Below are 19,233 nucleotides of genomic sequence, written 5' to 3' on the forward strand. Positions count from 1 at the left end.
TGCTACTTAAATTGAAAGTTTCTTAGCAGTAAACACTTTTTTATTAAATCTTAGTTGGAATTTAACTTTTTAACTTTTATTTTGTAGGCTCTTTTTAAAGCTTTGGGCTGAAATGAAATTGAATACAAGTTTGGATTAACAAAAGCATTTTTTATACCTGGCAAGGTAAGTATATTTTTCTTTAAAATTTTAGAATCATTAATGCAGATAGTTAGAGTTAGTAAACATTTTTAAGTATTAGTGATTTGTATTATTATTGAATTATATGGTTACTAATGGCATGAAAAATATATAATGTGTGTATGTGTACACACACATTTTTCCTATTTGTGAGAAATTTATAATTTAGAGATTAGAGTACTCTATATAAATTTTATAATTTTATTCATATTGGAATCAGAACATTGTTTAATTGCCTTTTTTTTACTGAAAATAGAATTAACCAGAAAATACTAACACTTTACACAAATTTAAAACTTTTCTAAAGCATATTAGTTTTCATTGATTTTGAGATTTTTTAGCACTTTAGAATCTTCATTGTGGGAACAAATTTTATTAGAATATGGTAGATATATAAATTATAGGAAGTTGCTCTGGAGTTTGTATATATCTCTGTCAAACTCTAGAATGAATGTATAAATATTTTTATATATAACATAATTTTGGGGACTAACATAATCCTATAGTTTTAATATTCATCAGTTGTAGAATGCCTTATAACTAAATGTATTTTATACAGAAATATCTCAATGTTGTTAAAAATCTGTTACTAATATGATTTTCATTATTCCTATCTTCTTTAATGTTGATTTACTAAATTGTATCTACATAATTTTAAATACCATTGTTGTTGTATTTTAAATAGCCAATAATACTAATTTAGTTTATCAGAGTCATTAATAAATAAATTTATTTCAAATATCTTGAGGGTAAATTCATCATAGTAAATCTGATTTTATATTTTTTGAGTATGAGATGAAGTATATGTATATGGTACAATTATATGTACTTCCTTGTGAATATTTTTATTTCAGGGAACCCATACCCTTTCCTATGAAAGAAAAAAAAATAAGAGAAAAAGAATCTATAAATGTTTATGGTTGGCTTAGCTTTAATATGTATATATTTCTCATAAATTCAACACTTCCATTGTTTCAGAGCTATAGTAATTATTTAAGAATTAATAACTTTATAAAGAAACTTGTTGGTCTTATTTACCTCTTGAAAAATGAGGATTTGTTGATAGCTTGTGGTGAAGATTCAAATAGAGCTTCAATTTTCCTATGTTACCTTTAATTTTTATTATAGCAAATGATTATATTGATGGTTGATGATATTGTGACATCTTAATATTGTAGTGGGACATTTGATAAAGGGGAAAAACATTTTGGAATTTGGTGATAATTAGTGGAAATAATATATTTTATTTCTTAATAACAAAATAAATGTTTTATCTGTGTTATCTCTGTTAGTAGCAATATCTTATCTTTGTTAAAAATGGGCCTGGGGATTGGGAATGACAGACTAGTTTTGCTGGAACCTGATAAACATAGCTGAATTTTACTTATCAAGCACTGTATGTGGATATCCAAAAATGTGGGTGATTCAGTGGGTGAGATATGTTAGTCCTGTTTCATTTTTTTTTCCCTAAATAAAACATTTTTGCTGGGTTGGGGCTGTAGCTTAGTGGCAGTGCACTTGCCTAGCACATGTGAGGCTCTGGATTCAATCCTCTGCACCATTTATAATTATAAAATATATTATTATAAAAATAAATAGAATAAAGTTATTGTAAAAAAAGTTCTAAAAAAAGAAACCAAAAACCTTTTGGGTAACCCTCTATAGTTATTTGAGATCATTATTTTCTTTTATTATCGAATCTGCCATTCCTTCCCCTCCCTGCACTACCCCCCAAAAAATGATTCTGAAGGAATGAAGAAAGGAAGAAAAAAGACAGCATAGAAGGTCCAAGTGTGTTTGGGTTTGCTATCTACTCTAAGAGATGTCTGTGTAATTGGCATGCAGCCATTTTCAGAAAGTTAGATTTTGGCTTTGAATTGTATTTGTTTCTTCTGTGTATTTAAACACATTTATCTTTTAATACTGCTGTTATGTTATTTTTACCTTCTAATTTGCAGAATTTGGTCAGATTCTGAAGTCTGATCCTAACTACTTAGCAGAGTTGGTTAAAAAAGTCAGTCATTGGCTAGTCTGCAGTCGCTGGAAGAAAGTTCAGTGGTGTTTGCTGTTGGTCATCAAACGTGAGTGTTTTCTTTCATTTCAGGATGTTTTGTTACTTTGGAAGTAAGATGGTTTGTGCATGTTATAAGACTGTATCAGAGGTGGATGCTAGGCAAGAGGTTCATGATGTTTGTTCACACTGTGTCCAATTCCTCTGGCAGCATCTTGTATCTAGTGTGTGTTAGCATTTGTAGACTTTCTGTATTTTATTTTTTTGAATGCATGATTCTTATTTTTCCTATCTGAATTTGTTAAGTAATATTAATTTCATTATGTTTTAAACAGAACAGAACTTACTATCTTGATTCATTTTTCTCTTTTTCCCCTCAACCCACAATACCATTCTTCAATCTCTCAGATTTAAACCAGAACTTTTTCTGCCTGTGTGGCACCTCTAATACACACTCCAAAAATTTCAGGATCACAATTGTTTCTCTTTTCTTATTCCTGAAATCTTATCAATCATCAGCTCATACTGATTTATTCTCCAAATACTGTAATTATTTACTTTGTATTCCAGCACCTTAGTGGAGCCTCTTTATCCCACTTGTCTAATAACTTGAGCAGCCCCCAAGCTGGTATTCTTGGCTTCCCAAATTCCTTGCTCTATTTCTAAAGCCTCCATGGCCCTTCTTCAGTAGAGGGCAAAGTCTGAATTTGTAGAAGATCTTTCAGGACCCCATAAAACAGGGTATTTCCTCATCCTTGCATCCTGTCCTACCATTCCTCTGGTCTTTGATGCATTGGACTAAGTTGTTTTTGTCTATGTGCTTCTGCTAGGCCATACGTATCTCTGACCCAAAGCGACGGTGAGGGCAGAATATTTTTTACTTAATTGAGGGTCAGAGGCAAAAATTTTTAATTTTGGTGCATTGAGAATCTATAATTTGATTAAATTTATAATACCCCCAACCAGAGTACTTGAAATACTGCTGGGTACATGAAGAAGATTTATTATATCATTCCTTATCAATAGAAAAATGAAATTCTTTTGACATAATGGAGAGGGACCATTTAAACAAAGATTATTATTGAAATCTTTTGTTATAAAATTTTGAATATGGATAAAAAGACAACTATAATAAAGAAAAATATAATAGAACCTCTTTTCCTCATCATTTTCAAGTAAAATACAAGCATATTTGTTATGGTAGTTCAGTGCTTTTATCTTTATATGTTGCATTATATTGGAGAGTACATTATATTACAATGATCTGTGCTATTCTATGTATTTGTGGATTTAGTTGTGCAGATTTACTGAGGTCAGTAAACAGATAAGGGTCTTTGTAGAATTTGAACAGGGATGCTCTGAAAAAATTGCTTCAAGGTGATATCATGTTAGGAAATTGTGGGTACCCAAAGTTAAAAAGACTTCCTTACTATAGGCTTCTCAGAGGCCTCATCCAATATGTTGATTATGAATTTCCAAATTACCCTCCAGTAACTTCCACACATTATTCTTCTGGTATCTGCTCTTTAGTACAGCAAAGACTAAGTTATAGGTACTTCCATAAACAGTTGATTATATATTCCGACCATTGTTCACCACCATAGGTTAAACATCCTCCATCTTTCTTTGGTTTCTTCTGTCACATTGACTTAGTCAGCTTTTTTTTTTTTTTTTGATATTGTGATTAAAGACCCGACTCTAACAACTATAGAGGAGGAAAAGTTTACTTGAGGGTTCACGGTTTCAGATGTTACGATTTATAGACAGTAGACTCTGTTCCTAGGGGGCTCAAGGTGAGGCAGAACAACTTGGTGGAAGTGAATGATGGAGGGAAACAACTCACATGAAAATCAGAAAGCAGAGAGACTCTGTTCACCGGATACAAAATATATATCTTAAAGGAAGCCCCCTTGAACCACTTCCTCCAGCCCCATCTCACCTGCCTCCAGTTACCACTCAGTTAATCTCATCAGGGATTGATTAACTGATTAGGTTAATGCTATAACCGTAATCATTTCTCCTCCAAACCTTCTTGCGTTGTCTCGCACGAGACCTTTTGGGGGACACCTCATATTCAAACCATAGCACACATTAATGTTGGGTATTCAGCTGATCTGATCCTCTGTTACATAAAGCCAACCATGGGGCATTCCTTGCATTGGCACTACAGCTTGGGCTAGGGTCAGAATCTTTCACCAGTGCTCGTACCCCATATCATCACTAAAGAAGAGACAGCCAAGATCTTTGAGATCATGGACTTCGGTTTACCTACGTCCAAGTCTGTTTGTAAGACAGGCACACTGACAAAGTCTACTTAAAACTTTTTCAAGGATTTCAAATAAAATTTAAAAAGTTTACTTCATTTGAAAGAGAAAATAAAGAGGAAAAAATAAAGAAGGAAAAGAAGGAATTGAAACATGGTAACAAGTGTTCATATTTATAAGAGCTAATAAAACACTTGTGTAAGGCAATTAAATCAGATTAGATGCTAGTCTTCAGGGCTACATAAGTGATAATGATATTAAACTGAACTTTTAAAGATTTGTTGGGTGCATTTCAATGAGTTTGGTATTTTTAGCTTGAGAAAGTATTTGGAAAAAGTAGGTAAAATTTAGTAAGCTTGAATTGATAGTTGAAAGACATGCTATAAAAAGGGAATATCTTTAATAGAAGCCTGAAAAATATTTTGAGGCAGAATATTTCTTCTATTTCTCTGAGATGATGAAAAAATTGAGTCTAACATGAATGATGAATTGGCTGCTATCTACAACTCTGGTTGAAGTTTGAAGTTACAAAGAGAAGAGAAGGGCAAAGTAACTCAAGGGAAAAACAAACACACAAACCGTTTCCTAGAGTAAAAGAATATGAGAAAAAATTACATATTTTGTGTATTTGGAATAATAATCAATTGTACTATTTGAAATAGTAGATTTTACACCACAAAATAACACTTAAAACTATGGTTTTGGGAAATAGTCATATTATTGAATGAAGATGTTAAAGACAAAATGAAATTAATCAGAATGTTCAGAACTTCTAAACAAAGATGTGGAAAAGCTATAATACTCATGGTGCTTAGTTTCTAAATTAACCTTCATCATTTGTGAAAGCAGTAGTAGCAACACAAATCATATAATGTCACTAAATCATTTAAATTATTTTTATAGTACCAGTGATATACAGGGTGTTTACTCTATCTATATAACTTGGATGTTCCCATACCTATAAAATGGGGAATAATCAGAACCTCCAGGAGTCTCTGTGACATTAAAGGAATTACAACATTGGTAGCCCTTGGACCAGCATTGGGCACAAGTTCAGTAAGAACTCTTCTCTGACCATCCATGCACTCCACTTGCAGTGGTTGCTCATCTGGCATGACCTTTCATGAAGGCTCCTCAGTCCTCAGACTTCCCTTTGTTGGTGTCCTGAAGTCTTCTCTGTTCCCAATGGCAGTGCTCATTTTTGTCTAGGCTTTCATACCAGAGAGTCCTTCTCTTTCATTTGTTGGGCTCCTACTTTTTCTCTAAGGACCAGCTGAACTATTTTCTCTTTTAAGCTTGCTCAAATCTCCTGTGCAGAATTTATCCATGTGTTTCCTCATGTTCCTCTAGTGTGGCTCAGATTGCTATGGCATTTTCTGATTCACCAACTTTCTCAAATCCTTACTATGTTTCAGGCCCACTCTGGTACACTGTGGTAAGTTAGATGAACCCATATTATGCAACTGATGTTGTAGTGCTTATTTTCTCCTGCTTCGTGTAATTTGTTGTGAATATGAGTTTCCCCCTTTTAGACTGAAAATGCCTTGAGGTTCTGTGTTGTCATCTCAGCCCTCTCTCCTCTATTCACCTCAGTAAAAAAGCTAACTATTAATATGTATCCTTTTCAGGAGGTCAGTTTAAGAAAGCAAGATAAAGCCAAAGAAATACAGAATAAACAAAGTACAAAGAAAAAATGAAGTAGAGAGTGAAAAAAATGTAAAAGATAATATCACATATATAATAATAAGAAAAAGAACTTATAGTTCTTTTACGAAGCCCAACAATTTTTTCTTTGAAAATAGTAACAATAAAAATGAAAAAAATCTTAACATGTGAGATTGATGAAGTAAAGAACACAAAATTAACCAGTATCAGGATTAAGAATGGAAAACATTGAAGTTTTTTCAAACTTGAATAAATATCAAAAAGATACAAAGAAAATAGAAATAATGTTTTGTCAATAAATTAAAAAAATAATGAGAACTAACTGAAGAAGAGACAATATAACCGCATGTTGTGATCACCTTTAAGAAACTAAGTAAAGTCTTCATACACAGTGAAGTCTCGTGGTTTAACAGAGACTTCTACCAAATGTTTAAGGAAAAGATAATTCCATTATTATGAAAACTCTTACCATACTTGACAAAAGAAGAATGAGAAAAATATTCATTATACAAGCTTTGTTGTGAAAGTAACAATTATAAATATATCATTAATCCATGAAATCTGGAGATGTATAAGCAGTGTAAGACCAACTTGGATTTATTTCAGTACTGTTGGATCATTTTAATAACTGAAAACCAATTACAGTAATCTATCATATTAATGAATTAAAAAACAAAATCATTTGGTAGTCTTAATAGATATAGAAGAACCACAATAAACTTCTATATCTATTCATTATTAAAAGTTATTGGCAAATTAAGATTGGAAAAGAGCTTTTTTACTTGGTAAAGAACATTTACATGAAAAAAAAATCATAAAAACTGAAATAAATACACTTAATGGTGAAATATGAAAAATAATTCCTTTAATTGGTAATTAGATAAGAATGCCTGTTTCAGTGGTAACTATAGATTCTACTAGATGGCCTATGAAAGGTGTAAGAAAATATAAGGAAAAACAGTTTGAAGAGCTGGAAAGAAACCCACATACTCTTTACAAATTACATAACTTTTAAAGTTAGAAAACCTCAAAATTGCTAGTGAATTTTCAGAATTAATAAGATTGTTCAGCAAAGTTATTGAATACAAAACCAATATGAAAAACACAACCACATTTATACATAGAAAATGAAATAGTACCATTTCTACGATCACAGGTTGTATAAAGTATCCAGAGAGTGATAAGTCTAAGATATGGATTCCATTTATTAAAATAATTGTGCAACTTTATTGAAAGATTTTGTTAAAAGGAGAGATATTCCATTTTCTGGAATAGGGAAATTAAAAAAAAAAACAAACAAAAAAACGAGTATTGATTCTACCCGAAGTGACCTGTAGATTCAAAACAAGTCCAATCAAATTCTAAGCAGCAGCTTTGGTCACTCCACAAAGCATATGCACTTCGGAACATTATGTTGCCCACATTAAAATACACAGTTTTATCTGTTAATTTAAAAAATAAAATAAATTTTGAGAAAATGTTTTGTGTAAATTTGCAAGCTAATTTTAGATTGTAATTTAGGAGAGTTTAGGTCAGATACAGCCTAAATGGTGTCACAGGAGGGTAACAAAGCAGGGAAACATGCTGTACAAGATGTTAATATTATTATAAATTTGTAATGATTAAAGCAGTCTGGTTTTGGCTTAGGGTAACAAAATGGAATGGATGGGCTGACATGTTTATGACAGAAGGGGCATGGTAGAGAAGAACTATCCAGTGAATGATACTCAATTGACTGTGCATACTAAAAGTTATTTCTTTACAGCAGACACATAGACACACACACAAGATTAATTCCAAGGACTTAAATGTAAAGGGCAAACATATACAACTTTTATAAAATAATTTTAGGGAGTATTTTTTGTGAATTTTTTGAAAATCAAGGATTTCTTAAGACAAAACAAAACAAACAAACCAAACCCTGAAGTAAAAAGGCTGATTTATTATTAATAATCCCTGTCCATGAAAGAATACTAGTAAAAGAATAAGAAGATAAGCTACATCTGGAAAGCAGTATGGATGTTCCTTAGAAAACTTGGAATGAAATCACCATTTGACCTACCTATCCCACTCTTTGGTCTGTATCCAAAGGACATAAAATCAGCATACTATAGTAAACCAGCCACATCAATGTTTATAGCATCTCAATTCACGATAAGCTAAACCGTGGAAGCAACTTATATGCCCTTCAATAGATGAATGGATAAAGGAACTGTGGTATACATACACAATGGAATATTACTCAGCATTAAAAGAGAATAAAATTATGGCATTTACAGGTAAATGGATGGAATTGGAGAATATCATGCTAGTAAGTAAGCCAATCCCCAAAAAACAAATGCTGAATATTCTCTTTGATAAGTGGATGCTGTTATATAATGGGGAGGGAAGGCATGGGAAAAATGGAGAATCTTTGATTGGGCAAAGGGAAGGAAGAGTAGAGATGCTGCATGGATACAGGAAAGATGGTGAAATGAGATGGACATCATTACGCTAGGTACATTTATGACTGCACTATGATGTGACACTACATTGTGTACAACCATAGAAACATAAAGTTGTGCTGCAATTGTATACAATGAATCAAAGTGCATTCTGCTATCATATATACCTAATTAAAATAAATAAATAAATTGAAAAAGAAGATAAACTACAGACTGGAGATTTTATTTGAAAGACATGTAGCAGCAAAATATTTAAAACAATGCCTCTAAATCAACAAGAAAAGACAGACATTCTAAACATTGTAGTAAAAAGTGGACTAACACTTGCTTCAGTATTTTCTAGGAGAGGAACCATAATAGACCCAAAATATATGAAAATGCATTTAACCTCATTAGTTTAATTTATTTTACATCAATTTATACTGTAATAATACGTTTAATTAGTAAATGAGCAATATAAATTAAAACACCAATTAGATAAAATTTATAACATTTCATCCTATAATATTATTTATAATAAAATAATATAATTTATTTATTAAAAAATTAAGTCAAGCAACACCAAGTGTGGGTGAGGATTTGAAACAAAATATTCTCCGAGTTCTTTCATATGGTTGAAATATCAAGATTTGCATACTTTTTCTGAATGAATAGTATGCCATTTTGTGAGGGACACTTAGTTTGTTTCTATCTTGGCTATTGAATATTATTACAAAAAACATGGGAGTGTAGATATCACTTTGATATATTGGTTTTAGTTCCCTTAAATATATACTCTATAGTAGAATTTATTCTGAAGGTGTTGGGGAGGCTTTTGATGTTCTTTTCTTTCTTTTTCTTTTTTTAAGCAGAAGGTGGTATATGGATAGCAAAGCTATGTGATATATTTATTTTAAAAAAGCAGATTAAAGCAATCTGCTGGTGGTACATAAAATGATGACCCACATATAGTATCTTTCCAGAAGGGTACTAATGCTTTTTCGTATTAAGAATAATACCATCCTGAATCATCTGGATAATTTTATTTCATCTTGGATTCCATCCTAAATCAATGAGATTAGAATCATCAAAGCTAGAACCTTAGCACTGCTGTTTTAATAAATGTCAAAAATGGTTACATGAAACATTTTATGGGAAATAAACTCAACAGAAAAGGAGACTGGCAGGGGAAGGTTTCCACCTTCTAAGCAGCAGCTTTGGTCACTCTACAAAGCATATGCACTTTGGAACATTATGTTGCCCACATTAAAATACACAGTTTTATCTGTTAATTTAAAAAATAAAATAAATTTTATTTTTTTAATTTGGTGGTGAGTGTAGTTATAATCATAAGTAGGCAGAAATAACATTAGCAAAGACATGAAATTAATTTTCTCTGAAATACAAGAGAATGAGAAGAGTTTGGATAGATTCAGAGAAACTTTGAAGTAGAAAGGACAACGGGCAGGAAGTCAAGTAACTCAGTCTTCTCGGTACATAGGAGGAGCTGATAGGACAATGGCAGTAGTAGTAGTCATCATAGCCATTTTAGGAGTCAGCACATATTGAACTTCGTTGTAGCAGATGCCTCACTAAAAGCTTTAGCTCTTTTGAGGCATTCACTGCTATTATTATTCCTATTTTGTAGATGAGGAAACCATGAATGAGTAATGTATGAGGTTGAGCAATTTGCCCAGATCACAGAGTGAGTGACAGAATGCTACAAGCAGAATGTAGTTCTGTGCAAGCTGAGAGCTTGTGCTCTGAACTATGCTGCTATCACTTCTTCTGTGAAAGAGGGGAATTGGGTGGTAGACTCAGGTGAGAGGGAAGGTTTGGGAATCTCTTTAGGGGACTAAGTCAAGGAATCTGATGATGATGGAATTGCATGTAGGACACAGATAAGGAAATAGTGCATTGATTTTCTTCATGCAAGCATTCTATTTGGCACTTTACTAATATTTGGCAGCTCAGATTATAGAAAAAGTGAAAGGTAAGTTTTCCCAAGTAGAATTAATGAAGTAAAAGGAAGAGATCAAGGAGTAAGGTTCCTATCATACAATCGGAAAGACCACTGAGAATTGCTCAGGAGCCCATAATAGGTTCTAGGGTTAATGGACAGCATACTGAGGCCAGGATGGGCTGAAGAACTGGAGCAACAATCATGTAGAAAAGAAGCATACCTATAATATATTTTAAAATCTGGTATTGCTATACCGCCCGTTTCACTTTTCCTGCATACAATTACTTTTGCTATTCTTTGTCTTTTATTTTTCCAGATGAATTTCATGATTGCTTTTTCTATTTCTGTGAGGAATGTTATTGGGATTTTGATTGGCATTGCATTAAACCTATAGAGTACTTTTGGTAATATCGCCATTTTAATGATATTAGTTCTGCTTATCCATGAACAAAGTATATCTTTCCATCTTCTAAAGTCTTTTTCTATTTATCTCTTTAGGTTCTGTAGTTTTTGTTGTATAGGTCTTTCACCTCTTTTGTTAGGTTGATTCCAAGTATTTTATTTATTTTGAGGATACTGTAGGAACAAAAACAGCATGGTACTGGTACCAAAACAGGCGGGTAGACCAATGGCACAGAACAGAGGACACAGAGACCGATCCACAAAATTACAATTACCTTATATTATACAAAGGTGCTAAAAGCATGCAATGGAGAAATGATAGCATCTTCAACAATTGGTGCTGGGAGAACTGGAAATTCATATGCAACAAAATGAAATTGAATCCCTTTTTCTCACCATGCACAAAAGTTAACTAAAAATGGATCAAGGAGCTAGGAATCAGACCAGAAACTCTGCGTCTAATAGAAGAAAAAGTTGGCCCTAATCTCCATCTTGTGGGGTCAGACTCCAAATTCCTTAATAGGACACCTATAGCACAAGAGTTAAAATCAAGAATCAACAAATGGGACGTACTTGAACTAATTTTTTTTTTTCTCAGCAAGAGAAACAATAAGAGAGGTAAATAGGGAGCCTACATCCTGGGAACAGAGTTTTACCCCTCACACTTCAGATAGAGCCCAAACTCCAGAGTATACAAAGAACTCAAAAAATTAAACAACAAGAAAACAAATAACCAAGTCAACAAATGGGCCAAGGATCTGAACAGACACTTCTCAGAGGAGGATATACAATCAATCAACAAATACACGAAAAAATGCTCACCGTCTCTAGCAATCAGAGAAATGCAAATTAAAACCACTCTAAGGTACCATCTCACTCCAGTAAGAATGGCAGCGATTATGAAGTCAAATAATAATAAGTGCTGGCGAGGATGTGGGGAAAAAGGTACACTCATATATTGCTGGTGGAACTGAAAATTGGTTCATCCAATTTGGAAAGCAGTATTGAGATTCCTTGGAAATCTAGGAATGGAACCACCATTTGACCCAACTATTCCCCTTCTCAGATACCCAAAAGACCTAAAAAGAGCATAATACAGGGATATAGCTACATCAGTGTTCATAGCAGCACAATTCACAATAGATAGACTATGAAACCAACCTAGATGCCCTTCAATATATGAATGGATTAAAAAATTGTGGCAATTATACACAATGGAATATTACTCAGCACTAAAAAAAACCAAAATCATGGCATTTGCAGGGAAATGTATGGCATTAGAGCAGATTATGCTAAGTGAAGTTAGCCAATCCCTAAAAAAGAAATGCCAAATGTCTTCTTTGATATATGGGGGGCAACTCAAAACAGAGCAGGGAGGAAGAGCATGAGAAGAAGATTACCATTAAACAGGTGCGAGAGGTGGGAGGGAATGGGAGAGAGAAGGAGAATTGTATGCAAGAAGGAAGGAGACCCTCATTGTTATACAAAATTGCATATAGGATGGTGTGAGGGGGAAGAAAAAAGAGAGAGGACTGTGTTACAGTAGATGGGCTAGAGAGAGGTGATGGGAGAGGGGAGAGAAGGGGGGATAGGAAGGGCAGCAGAATACAACAGACGCTAGTGTGGCAGTATGTATAAACGTGGCTGCATATCCAATGTGATCCTGCAATCTGTACACGTGGAAAAATAAGATTATGTACCCCATTTGAATCAAACGTATGATATGTCAAAATCATTGTAATGTTTTGAGCAACTAATAAAAAAAAAGAAGCATATACCTAGAAAAGAAACTGAGGAAACATTGAGGTGCCCACGTAGGTTATATTTGGATGAAAATACTATGGGTGATTTAGAAAATCTCTCTTTGATTTCTCAAATTTGTAATGTTTTTTTTTTAAAGAAACAGTTGAGTTTATCTAAACACCCAATTATAATGCTTAGCACCTAGTTGTATTGAATTGCACCCTCATTTTTCTCCCCCAAACTATTTTCTATGTAAATAGAATCATGACGTTTAATTAGTCACAAATAAGAAATCAGTGTGCCTGAAGTATTTAAACTCTGATTAAAGTAGACCTCACTAATTGAAATTAACAGATATTCACCGATCTTAGATGCTTGTAGAATAAAAAGTCCAAAATTAATAACATGTTAGCACTTTTTATTATGCAATTAGAGCACATTTTTGATAGGAGTTGGCTTAAAAAATTGTAATTTTTTGATGAGTTTTTAAAATTTAAATTGTTATATGTGAAATTATGCTATTTGTAATTATGTATAATGGCCAATATATATGAAAATAGAAAAAACTAAATTAGTTAATATAATTAAGCGAACACATAAAAATTGCAAATGTTATTTGCCTGGTCAAGTTTATCAAACAGACAAATTTGTTTGCTTAATTAATTTAATCTTAGGATACTGAAATATAATAATTTGTTTCTAATCAAAATGTTATTATAAATATCATAGAGGGGCTAGGGTTACAGTTCAGTGGCATAGTGCTTCCTAGCACATGTGAGGCACTAGGTTCAATCCTCAGCACCACATATAAATAAATAAATGAATAAATAAGTTATTGTGTCCATCTACAACTAAAAAAGTATTAAAACAAAAATAACAACAACAACAAAAACCCATTATATATAATTGATAATTGAAAGGATGGGTAAATAAACTGTTGCTTCATCCCCTATCATTTATATGTAACAGATCAAGAAGAAAACTTAATATGATCTTTTCCAGAAAAAATTTTCTTCCTCCAAATGCAGATTAAGAGAAATTAAGTATAAAGTAATTATAAAATAACTGATAGAATCACAGTTTTTTTTACTCAATTTGCAATACATATTTTAAAATTTTTTTCCTGGACATTTCAAAACCAATACTATAATCAAAATGACATGTCCAAGAATCATTCATAGAAGGAGCTTAATTGCTATCCCTGGAAGTATATGTTTATTCAATGTGTTATTATCTACAGATAGCATACCATTCTATGTACTGCTTTGTAAATCTCTTTCTATCTGATATTACATACATATTTTTTTGGTTAAATTATGGTTTCATTTTTAAAATCTGTTCCTGCACAGAGTTCAAGGAGTCCAATGTTTTTTTTTTAAATCATGAAAAATGTGCCTGCCTTCTCTTCATTTCTCCACTCAAAGGAATTATTTTTAATTCTTTAAGCTAATTCTTCTAATCTTCTGATTTGTACTTCTAAACAGTACACTACTATTACTATTTTGGGGATGTTCACTTTTAGGAATTATTAGATAAGGGAATTGAGAATATTTTCCTTCTACACACCCTTTTTACTCAGCATAAGGACTCAATTGTCACATCGTCCTTTCATCTTTCTCCCTCAGTATCACTATTTTCACTTTATTGAATATCCAGTTTTGTATTATTGTGACTGCATGCACGTTAGATATACCTGAACCATAAAGCAGACTGCAATCAATAATATGTATTGAGCTCTTGTGTTGTGCACAGACACTGTTTTTAGAGATTTCTATAGATTATTCATATATGTATCAATACAACACACAAGGTAAATGCTACTATTATCTCTGTTTTACGTTTGAGGAAAAGTAGGTGTATGTGGCAGAGTCAGGGGTTGAACTCAAAGAGTTTGGTTCAAGAGACTACACTTAAAAAATTTTAGTTGACATAGTAATTGTATATTTTCTGGGGTTCAGTGTTGGTATTTCCACACAAGTGTATGATGTATAAAGATCAGATCAGAACTGTTGGCATATTAATCACCTTAAATATTACAAATTCTTTATGTGGGAACATTCAAAATCCTCTCTACTAGTTATTTTGAAATACACAATTAGTTATTGTCAACCATGGTCAACCTACCGTGCTATAGGATATTAGAAGTTATTCCTCCTGTCCATTTGCACTTCTGATTCTATTAATCATCCTTTCCCAACACGTTTTTCTACCCTGTCTCTTCCCAGCCTCTGGTAGCCCCTTTTCTACTCTGTGTTTCTAAAAGATCTATTTTTTATGCTTCTACATCCAAGTGATAACATGTAGTAATTGTCTTTCTGTGCCTGATTTGTTTCACTTAACATAACGTCTTCCAGTCTCATCCATATTGTTGTAAATGGCAAGATTTCATACTTTTATAAAGAATTTCTACTTTTTTTTAAGAATGCATTCTTTATTTTAATTAGGTATATATGACAGCAGAATGCATTTTGATTCAGTGTACACAATCACAGCACAGCTTTTCATTTCTCTGTACATGATGTAGCATCACACCATATGTGCAGTCATACATGTACCTAGGGTAATAATGTCCATCTCATTCCACCATCTTTCCTGTACCCATGCCGCCTCCCCTGAATTCATACTCTTAACAACTAATCTGTCCCTGATGCCTTTTGCAATTTTTTCATATTAATTTTTTTCTTCATTTTTCTAAATGAAAAACATTAAATTGTCCCCACATATTACCTTACATGTGTAAATTTTCTCTTCATGTAGTTAAACACTTCAGATTGTCTTTCCTGGGGCTTTTTAACCCCCTCCTCTATGTATTGTTTAATTTCTTGTCATGGTTCTCAGCAGTCATCTGAGGAATTGCACTTCACAATTATCGGGGGCTTTTCCCACCTCTCTCGTGTTTTTGAGTCCTGTGTGTTCTATACTCTGTTTTGTCTTCTTTTTTAATCTCTTCTTTTAGCAGAGCACATGCTCTGGTAGATTATTGAAAATTCATGGTAGATAAATTTGAGCTTTCTTGTTTGTAAATGGTTTCCATCTACACTTATACTTGATTGATAGTTTGGCTAGACAGAGAATTCTACATTGGAAAGAGCATTCACTTTGAATACTGAAGATATTTATTGTAGGAATTCCAGAATTTCCTTACTATTGTTTCCTTTCTCATTGTTTGTTGTGGCTTCACATTTAAAAACCTTTCCTTTAACATTGTTTTCTTGGTGTATCCATAAGTAGCAGAGGGTAATGGATGTGTGGCCCTCATCCTTAAATTCAGATTATTTTGGTAATGTTTAAAGAAAATTATTATCCAATTGGAGTAGAATCAACAGTGGGTCCGAAATTGAGCAATGCATTATATGGAAGATAAATCTGTATTTAGATAACCATATCTAGGAAAACGATAATTACAGTGCAATAAAACATATGCATGCTTATATGTAAACATTTCTAATATGTATTTAAATTGAGAGGAGCTGTTGAAAACATAGGTCACATTCCAAGTTCACTGTTTTGCAGAATAAATTGAGTTAGTTTCTCATTAAAGTAATTAAAAGGTAAACACTACAAAAGTAGATAAGCAGTTAACCTTTTTATCTTAAAGGTGTCAAATGGCATATATTTTGGAATACAGCTTTTTCAAAAATAAGTAGCCACATTTGCTAAGAGAATCAACCAGATATATTTGGTGTTGGCAAGTTACATACACTGCCTTTTGTGTGTGTGTGTGTGTGTGTTCAGAGGCCATGATAAATATTGTACATTCTAAAAGCACAGAGACTTTCATCAGTGACTTGAATTTTATTGACATTAAAATTCAGTTTAGGGCTGGGGATGTACAGTTTAGTGTTAGAGTGCTTGCCTAGCATGCAAGAGGCCCTGGGTTCAACTCCCAGTATCAAAACCCAACCAACTAAGCAAACAAAAACCAAAAAATGGCAAGGGCTGAGGAAACACTGTTGGATCTGTTATAGGAAGGAATTCACAACCTTTCAGAGACAAGTTCAGTTGCATAGTGTGGAAGGAAGTCAGTTTATGGTGCATTACACAGTAATTGGATTGTGAAAAACGGACAGCAAGTGAGATTTTTTTTTTAAAACTATAGTCTACAAGTGAAAGATCCTATGGTAGGTGGGAAGAGAGAGAGAGAGAGAAAGAAAATCACCACCAAATGCTTAATAAGCTTTTACCTTAAAAGAAAGTTTCCAAATTGCTTCATTTTTGTAGGACTCAAAGAAGTGCTATAGCATGAAGCCTAGAGGTATTACCCTGGGAGGGCTTACCATATAAAAGTGATATGAAGCACTATGCCCAGAGAGATAAGGAAATGGAGTTATCAATTCAGGGTCTTTCAAAGCAATGTCAGCCCAAAGATGATAGGTAAAACACTTTAACCACAATAACAAACATTTTGAGTACCCACTAAAGTGTTGGGAACTGATCTAAGCACTTTAGATGGTTGTCTTTCATATGTATATTAACCACATATTATCATGTTTCATATGAGGAAACTTGAGCTTAGACAGGCTTGGAAAGTTCTAACTGCCTCAGGCTAATGAGTGGTTTAAGCTTGATCTTTGATCACAAGCTAGAATTCCATGACCAGTAACTGTCAAGAAAGATAAAGTTGAGCCTCAAATGGGAGTTCAACAGTGACTGTTTTATTTTATATAAGGTAATATCTGTATCTTACTTTAAAATGCTTTGGTGCATGAACAGATGTTTGTATGAATGTTTGCCTGTGTGAATTTGAGCTACAATGTAGGTTTTCTTAACACTTTTGTCATCAATACAAAGTCTAAAGGAAGAAAGGCCATGGTTAACATTTAATCAAAAAGGCTACATTTTGGAAATGGCACTTTGGTCTTCCACAATTTTTAATTCCAATTTACACTAGATTTTAAAACATCAGCATAATGAAAGATAAAGGCTATTCATTGGTGAAATCATGAGCTTGTTACTTAGATAATGGATGATGGAAATGGACATTCATTAGAGAGATTAGTGACAATTAATATTTGTGAATTGGTTACAATATTTTAGAAGCACTCCCTTTTCTGGCATGAGTCTAGTATGTCAGTGTTCACCCGTAGAATGAAGTTGGAAGTGTGGTGTTGAACAATTCTCTTTCCAGTTATCTCTTTGGAGAGTTTGACAGACTAAATGATGGACATAAGGCTAACTGTATCCTGTCTCCAGGATGTTCTCATGTTTGTCTCAGAAACAGCCTTTCACTCAAGGTATGGTGGAGAGATTTCCTTGTAGATTGATTCTCCATGATCTGTTCTCCATTAGGAATTTTCAAGTCCTACTAAGAAAGAAGAGTATCAGGGTGCCTCTCTGGTTCATGATTGTCCTGAGGTTTATTTATTTTTAACCTTTCTTCCTATTGTTTGATGAATCCTGGGAGAGAGTGCTAATAGCTCTACTACTAAAGTCATTAATAGTAAACTTAAAGCATTTCATTGAGGCCTGTAGTCCTGAGTCTACACTAAACCTCCTTCTGCTCTAACCTAGGGCACATCTAGCTTTAAGAGAATGGTTTCTACTTTGCTGCCACCCAAAAAGGATGTGGGAGGCTGCTATAAATTGAGCATTGACCATGTGGTGGACACTGTTTGGTGTGTTTTCTCTGTCATTCAGTCTAGTGGTATCCTATGGGGATGTTTTCATTCTCTGGGGGCATTGTGAACATTTGCAAAGGTGTTTTTGTTGTCACAATGATTTGGGAGTTTCAATATCAAGACTTCCTGCAAGGTAAGGGACAGTCCTAGTGAAGAATTGGTTCATATATGCATCTCCAAAGCCCTGTGGCTGTTTCTATGGGTAAAATTCTGTTTTTATAAGTTAAGCCTATAATCTTCTTTTATTTTTCATGTAAACAGAAATTAATTGTTGAATGATTTTGAGATAGTAGTATTTCCAAGAGTGCATCTATCATGTAGATTGAGGGAAGAGTAAATTCATTTTATTTGGGACCTTATCAACAACTTTTCTGTGTCCCTGCCTGTACCTCATGATTTGAGATGGCTATAACTGCTGCATTAATGTTAACTTATATGTGTGTCTGGATCCAGCAATTTATTGAATCTTCTAGAATAATCATGTCTTTTTATTGCCCATGAATACACATATTATTTTATTATCAACTGATTTTCTTTTATTCCTTTTTTCCAGAACCGGGGATTGAACCCAGGGCCTTACATGTATTAGACAAGTACTCTACTCTGAGCTACACGTCCAGCTCAAAGTAAAGGTATGTTTTATTTGTTTATGGTTTTGAGGGTTGAACACTGAAGTGATTTACCACTGAACTATATTCCTAGCTCTTTTTATTTTCTACTTTGACACATGTTCTTTTTAAGTTGCCCAGGATGGCTGGAATTACAGGCATTGTGCCCTTCTTGTATTTCTTCCTTATAATACAGTTAAGATATTATATGAATTTTTAAAAAGTATCTTGGTAGACAGCATTATCTCTCAATTTCATTTCAGGATATTTAAGAGGAAGCAAATGAATATTTGTAATAGAGTGTTGGATTAAGAACTACTTATGGGGACTGGGGATGTGACTAAAGCAGTAGTGTG

General features: G+C 33.2%; 1 pseudogene; it reads left to right on the plus strand.

Annotated features, from left to right (window-relative positions):
- Nucleotides 1-19,233, plus strand: part of LOC124109255 (unconventional myosin-VI-like) — a 100,529-nt pseudogene that overhangs the window by 37,111 nt on the left and 44,185 nt on the right.

Source organism: Marmota monax, unplaced genomic scaffold (genome assembly GCF_021218885.2).
Source record: "Marmota monax isolate L192 unplaced genomic scaffold, Marmota_monax_Labrador192_F-V1.1 WCK01_AAM20220418_F8-fsc00299, whole genome shotgun sequence".
In the NCBI taxonomy this organism is placed as follows: Eukaryota; Metazoa; Chordata; class Mammalia; order Rodentia; family Sciuridae; genus Marmota; species Marmota monax.